The sequence below is a fragment of the Macrobrachium nipponense genome, chromosome 20, assembly GCF_015104395.2.
Source record: "Macrobrachium nipponense isolate FS-2020 chromosome 20, ASM1510439v2, whole genome shotgun sequence".
Classification (NCBI taxonomy): domain Eukaryota; kingdom Metazoa; phylum Arthropoda; class Malacostraca; order Decapoda; family Palaemonidae; genus Macrobrachium; species Macrobrachium nipponense.
In genome coordinates, this window is record NC_061089.1 from 4,761,418 (window position 1) to 4,768,489 (window position 7,072).

Genomic DNA, 7,072 nt, shown 5'->3' on the forward strand with positions numbered 1-7,072 from the left:
TAACTGATCTGACCACGAAAAGGATAAAAGTAAAGAAGGGCATAAGAGGTCTGGTGTACGTGGTTCTCTGGATTCCGTCTAAGCAACACATATTAATCTAAATGAAAATTATTTACCTTTTTAGAAGAAAACCTCTTTAAAGAAGATATTTCTATTAGGTGTGATTGTGGAGCGCTGAGCTATCTTTTAATATTGTTCAGGAGAATAAAAATATTTTCACTTTCATTTGAAACTTTCACTATCATATCTGCTGCTTTCAACTTCATTTGTATGATTCTTAAGAATATATTTTATTTTTCTATCAGGACACTAAACTGAAGACTGATCAAGCCAAAAGTCTTATCTAACAGTTTGATCAAAGCTTAGTTTTTCTCCGTTGCAGCAATCGTCCATGGAAGCCATATTGTTACACAATACAGTTTGTCGTTTTCTATGAACGTCATTTCATAATAGAAAACTAAATATTGTGAATGTAAGAGCTTCCTCGGTATTTTAATTCATTTCTAATAAAGAACACGAGGGTTCACATTGATTTCCTTATAAGAAAATACAGTGTTATGCCGTTTTCGAGTTGCATAGAGATTATAAAATTGCAAAAGACCAACTGTAAAATTCTATTAGTTCTGTGGTGAAACTAAACTGAATTTTAGGGCCACATTCGGTACGATTTCATTCAACCTTAAGCCCTCCTGCACTAGCTTTGAATGAGACCAAGTTACATTGCTGAGGAGTTTAGTAACTTACTTAAAGTCAAGAAACCTTGCATTTTATTCAACAAAAGTGCAGTTAAGAAACAATCAACTGTATTTCCTGCACCAATTCTTTTTGGGTGATGCCACACGGGTTCACAAAGACGCATTTAAAGGTTTAATACATATAATTAATATTTAAAGAACAGTACAATTATTCAAATTACGTAAAGAAGCAAGAAAACTAACACATTACTGCAAAAATTATTAATAAAACGTTACGTTACTTCGATAGAAATAAAACTTAAATGGCAAACAGGATCTCAGAATATCCTAATGAAGAAGTTACTGCAATGGCGACGACGATTCACGAGGTGATGTGGCTGAATTCTACAAGAATATCTTCTTTTACTTGCCTTCGTGGAGTCAGATGCTACAATCAGAGAGCTTCACCTTTCCACCCTAGAAGAAAACTCGGGAGGAGTATATTGCATAACACAGTTGTCACTATACATAAATTACAGGTTACGTAACAAACATCAGTTTTAAAAAACAAACCAAGTGCTTTAATCGTAACCCAACATACAAAAAAAAGGTTTCGTCCAAAAGGCAAGCATAAATTACTGCATGTGCCCTTACAATAAGAAAATAATATATATATATATATATTATAATATATATATATATATATATATATATCTATATATATATATTATAGTCTCCACAGGAAGAAGTTTGACAACACTGTAATTATACGTCATCTAATTATATAGAGATGGACAAAATATGCAAAAAAGTGGTTTATTACTTTGAATATCACTGTACTAATTTATACCAACTCATTGCTATAGTTAATTTAATAAAACTACTTCTGTGGAGCAAATAATCATATAACGTATTTCCATAGAAACTGAGAAATTTTATTCAAAACAAGTACTCATAAAAAACTAGGAAATTTTATTCAAGGGGAATAAATGGCAATTTTTGACAAGTTCCATATAATTTAATTAAGCATTAAAATGCGTTTCTTGTGGTATTTATTGGTGTTTTTCGAATGATTAGGTATGCCACAATAAATAAATATGAAATGGAATTTTGAAAAAATGAATTCACACTCACAAGAACTGAAGAGGTTTTTCTCATCTGGGAAATACGCTACAATATAAGGCAGAGGCTTAAAACACTGTCTTTTGAACAAATCACCTAAATCCAAAGACTTACTCCTCGTCCCCATTAAATTTCACAGTTCTTGTCACAATCTGTCTCTGACTAATGATTCAAAATATCTGAAGAAGTGACTTTGCTGAATGATGTACTTTGACATGAAATTTCCTTCACATTCCTTTTTTCTTTTTTCAGTTGAACATTTTTAATTCAGCAACATAAATCCATAATTCATAGTTTTTTTTATGAAACTTTAACCAGAACAAATTGGGTGAAATGAATATAAACAATCACAATCATAGGTCGACCTGGGTAATATCTAAGACCTGTGCGAGTTTTAATTGAACAAATCAGAACGCTTAGATGGCAAGCAACGCACCTGCTACCGCAGTCGTTTGGACAGTTGAATACAGCAGCAAAAATGGAAAGATCGACCTTAGAACGCTTGGATTTTATGAGTGGTACCTACATGTAAGAGTTCATGGTATTGGAGACAGTAAATTTTGGGCGGTCTTGGCGCTTCAACTGTTTTTGTCTCGTCTATCAAAAGTCGCCTGACAACCCATTCCAGAGACCTAATATCGTCCGTCCACCTACGGCAACACACTCATGACCCAACCCTCCCCAACTGCCACCAGTAAAACAAAAAAGAAATCAAAACTCAAGGATTTGGGTCCTGCTGATTTTGAGTTAGATAAGACAATGGGTATCTGTTCTTTTAGTGTTGTTCAAGCGATACCATGAGTCTCTCATTCAATGGGTTAAGTAAGGGTACCATCTGAGGGGCCCGGGACGATCAAACCGGGGGTGGGGGTGGTTCTGTGGGCGACGCCCCTTGCATGTTATTGTAATGATGGTTTTATAATAGATTCCCATCAGCCGTGCATCTGATGCCTAGGCCTGTCCCTGACGACGCTCCTGATTGGCTGTTGATAAGCCAATCACAGGATATATGTTCCCGCCTCTTTTTCAAAAATTATAACTTTCATTACACCTCAGTTTTACCTGCAGAAAATGAGTGTCTCTGAATTTCATCACTAAACGTCTTCAGGCCAATGATTTAAGGATTATAATGACCCTTAAACGCCGAAGCGGTAAAAAAAAAAAATGTCTCCCGTGTGCCGGAGACGTTTCAGAGTGAGCGCGGGAGCGGAAAAAAATATTTTTTTCAAAAATTCATAGCGCGCTTAGTTTTGAAGATTAAGAGTTCATTTTTGGCTCCTTTTTTGTCATTGCCTGAAGTTTAGTATGCAACCATCAGAAATGAAAAAAATTATCATTATCATATATAAATAATGCGATATATGATAGCGCAAAAACGAAATTTCATATATAATTGTATTCAAATCGCGCTGTGCGCAAAACGGTTGAAGGTAACAAGTTACTTTTTTTTCGTTGTAATGTACACTAAATTGCGATCATTTTGGTATATAACAAATTGTAAAACGATAAAAGCAACACAGAGAAAATATTATCACAAAATAATGCATGAATTCGTAACGCGCAGACGTAAACACATATTTTTTTCAAAAATTCACCATAAATCTAAATATTGTCCTAGAGACTTCCAATTTCTTTCAAAATGAAGACAAATGATTGAATATTACTATACTGTAAGAATATTAGCTTACAAATGCAGTTTTCGACCATATCTGACGAGTTAAAGTTGACCGAATGTCGAATTTTTTTATATATATTTTTTATATGCAATTATTTCGGAAATAAAAAAAGCTACAACTTTCAAATATTTTTTGTTTTATTCTACATGAAATTGCGCACATTTTCATATATAAAACTCTATGAAATGCCTAATATGAAACGGAGCAAATATTCCGAGAATGGGACTTACGCATTTCGGAGATTTGTGGCGGAGAATCCGCGCGCGGAGGGAAGGAAAGTTTTTTTTAAAAATTCACCATGAATTTAAATATTGTGCTAGAGACTTCGAATTTGTTTCACGATGAAGATAAATGACTGAATATTACTATACTGTAAGATTTTTATCTTACAATTGCGTTTTTCGACCATTTCGTAGAGTCAAATTTGACCGAACGTGGTTTTTTTTCTATTTATCGTGATTTATATGCAAATATTTCGAAAATAAGAAAAGCTACAAACCTTCAACTATTTTTTGTTGTATTATACAAATTAAATTGCGCACATTTTCATATATAAAACGGTATGTAAAAAAACGGCTAATTTAAAATGGTGCAAACATTACCACAATCGCACGTATGATTTTTTCGGAAGAGTTACCGCGCGGACGTAAAGAAAATGTTATTTTTTTCATAAATTCACCATAAATCGAAATATTTGTGCTAAAGACTTCCAATTTGTTGCAAAATGAAGGTAAATGCTTGAATATTACTAGAATATAAGCGTTTTAGCTTAAAACCAATTGCATTTTTCGACCATTTCGGTAGAGTCAAAATTGACCGAAGGTTGAAAATTTGTCACTTATCATTTTTTTATATGAAAATATTTCAAAATTGATAGAAGCTACAACCATGGGTTGTTTTTAGTTGTATTGTGCATGAAATTGCGCACATTTTCATATAATAAAACTTTCTGTAACGGCTAATTTAAAATGGTGCAAACATTACCACAATCGCATGTATGATTATTTTCGGAAGAGTTACCGCGCGGACGTAAGGAAAAAGTTTTTTCATAAATTCACCATAAATCGAAATATTGTGCTAGAGACTTCCAATTAGTTGCAAAATTAAGTTAAATGATTGAATATTACTAAAGTATAAGAGTTTTAGCTTACAATTGCGTTTTTCGACCATTTCGGTAGAGTCAAAGTTGACCGAAGGTTGAAATTTTGGCACTTATCGTTATTTATATGAAAATATCTCAAAACTGATAAAAGCTACAATCATGAGTATTTTTTGTTGCATTTTACATAAAAATGCGCACATTTTCATATATAATAGTTCATGTAACGGCTAATTTAAAATGGTAAAAAATTATGTCAAAGTGACGAAATAATTTCCGAGATGTGTCACAGATACTTTTAGTGCGGCAAGAAAGAAATTCGCGCTTGCGCGCCTGCGTAACGATTGTAAACAAAAAACAACACCTTGATCCGTGAACTCCCAGCATCCCCCAAGGCGCGTGATTCAAGAGTTTTTGGCTGGTAGGCCTAAAAGTATTTTTCCGCGAATCTTTAAAAAACTTTTGTATGTCGACGTAAAATACGTCCAGTCGGCACCCGAGAGAAAAAATGTCGACGTAAAATACGTCCAGTCGGCGTTTAAGGGATGATATAAGAATTATGAAGAAAATCGTAATATATAATAAAAGGGATATAGGAGGACTGAATGTAGGAAAGAAAAATCTGTGATGAATGAATTTCCTCCTTAATGTATCAATATCTAAGTAACGATTTTTTCATATAGAGATTTCCACTATAGGATATGAAAGGATGATGGTGTTAATGATAGTGACGATAATGAAGTCTTAATATTCTTTTCCCCCGATAAGACTTCTTCATGAGGGGTCGTGATCATGATGATGACGTCATCGATTGATAACGTGAGCAACACCTGACTACACTAAGATAAGAGAGAGAGATTAATATTCTTAATCTTTTGCTTGTTATATCCATATTGATAGCCCTACCAATAATTTTTTTGGTAGCATTGTCTTTCAATACATTTAAGCTACAAAACTATATGAAACACAAGATGATAAATGATGAATGCACTGGGATCTCACGTAAGGAATGAAAGAATATATTTTATATTTAGAATTTCATGTTTAGTGATGAAATTCGGGAACACTCCTTTTCTGTAGGTAAAACTGAGGTGTAATGAAAGTTATCATTTTTGAAAGAGAGTCAAGAACATACATCCAGCCTATGTGAACTCTTGAGCGAGACTGAGAGTTTCCAGCCCTGTGATTAGCTTATCAACAGCCAATCAGGAGAGTCGTAAGGGACAGGCCTAGACACTCAGATGCACGGTTGATATGAATCTACTATAGTAAGGTAAGGTTAGATCTGGTTACATTTATTGACTGTAAGGACAAATGACATTCGAGGAGCTTCTAAAGGGGTCCGGATACAACCCCCATTCTACGTAAGCAGGTTAGCAAGGGAAAGCTAGGTCAGGAACGTGCAGTTTGAAGCTGTACACGATAATGGGAAGGAATAGCCAAGGACAAGCACCTTGTGGGACGAGAAACTAGACCCATCTGTCTGAATAAATACGCTGCGTTAAATTTTGTAGAACCCACAGGAAAAAAATAGGAACTGTCCAATATCACGCATATTTTTCATTCTTTATTATTTTTTTAGAAACAGTAGATTTGCAAAACTGTTATATACTAGACAACGGAAAAATATAAATTTATGCTCATTTACTGTTTCCAAGTAACCACAACAGCAAAATCTAGCGTTAGCCGATATTACATCTCATATTTTTCACGGGATGAAACATGACGCCCTGTAGAAGGAACAAAGACATATATACTTCAAAAGAATACATGGGGAATAGTTACTGCTTATTCCTGTGGGGTATTAATACAATATCGGATCACACCATGCAAAGTACCTGGGCTACAGCTGTATCTCCCTGACAGACATCTATGAAAGTGATGACATATCCCAGCCCTTGGCCTGAAATGCTTCCACAGAATTCAAGCCATTTAAAATGTAATAAACTGGTATTACAGAAAACAGGATCAAATTCCTTGGGACATATTTAAAAATCAATCTTTGACTTGCCAGATCAGACCTGTTCAAAAGATGCCAGAGTGCCGCCCTGGGCGGACCCCCACCAACGCCGCCTCCTCTTCCCAACCCACCCCACCTTAGTTACACAACTGTAAACATTGATTTATTTCTTTTTCGTACATGACGTCTATAATGTAGACTTTTAAAAAATTTCATGTTGTATTTCTTAGATTTTTACTTTGCGCTACTTTTTTGCATTCTGAGTGATTACATATTTAACCCTCTTATGCTTTCATTTTCATTATACCATTAACGTAAATTTATACGACAGCAAATAAATGACTTGGTGATCATCGATAATTACCAAAAAGCGCTCCATACAGCTCACGGATCCAATGTACCCTTGTGCTCTTGTTTCCCGTATACCAAATTTTCCTGTATACAAGAAAAGGTTATGCCCTCAATCAACAAATATGTGTCGTATATTGTCCAGAGAAATTAAAATTTTATGTACGTCTAAAACTTTTGCCTAAATCCCTCC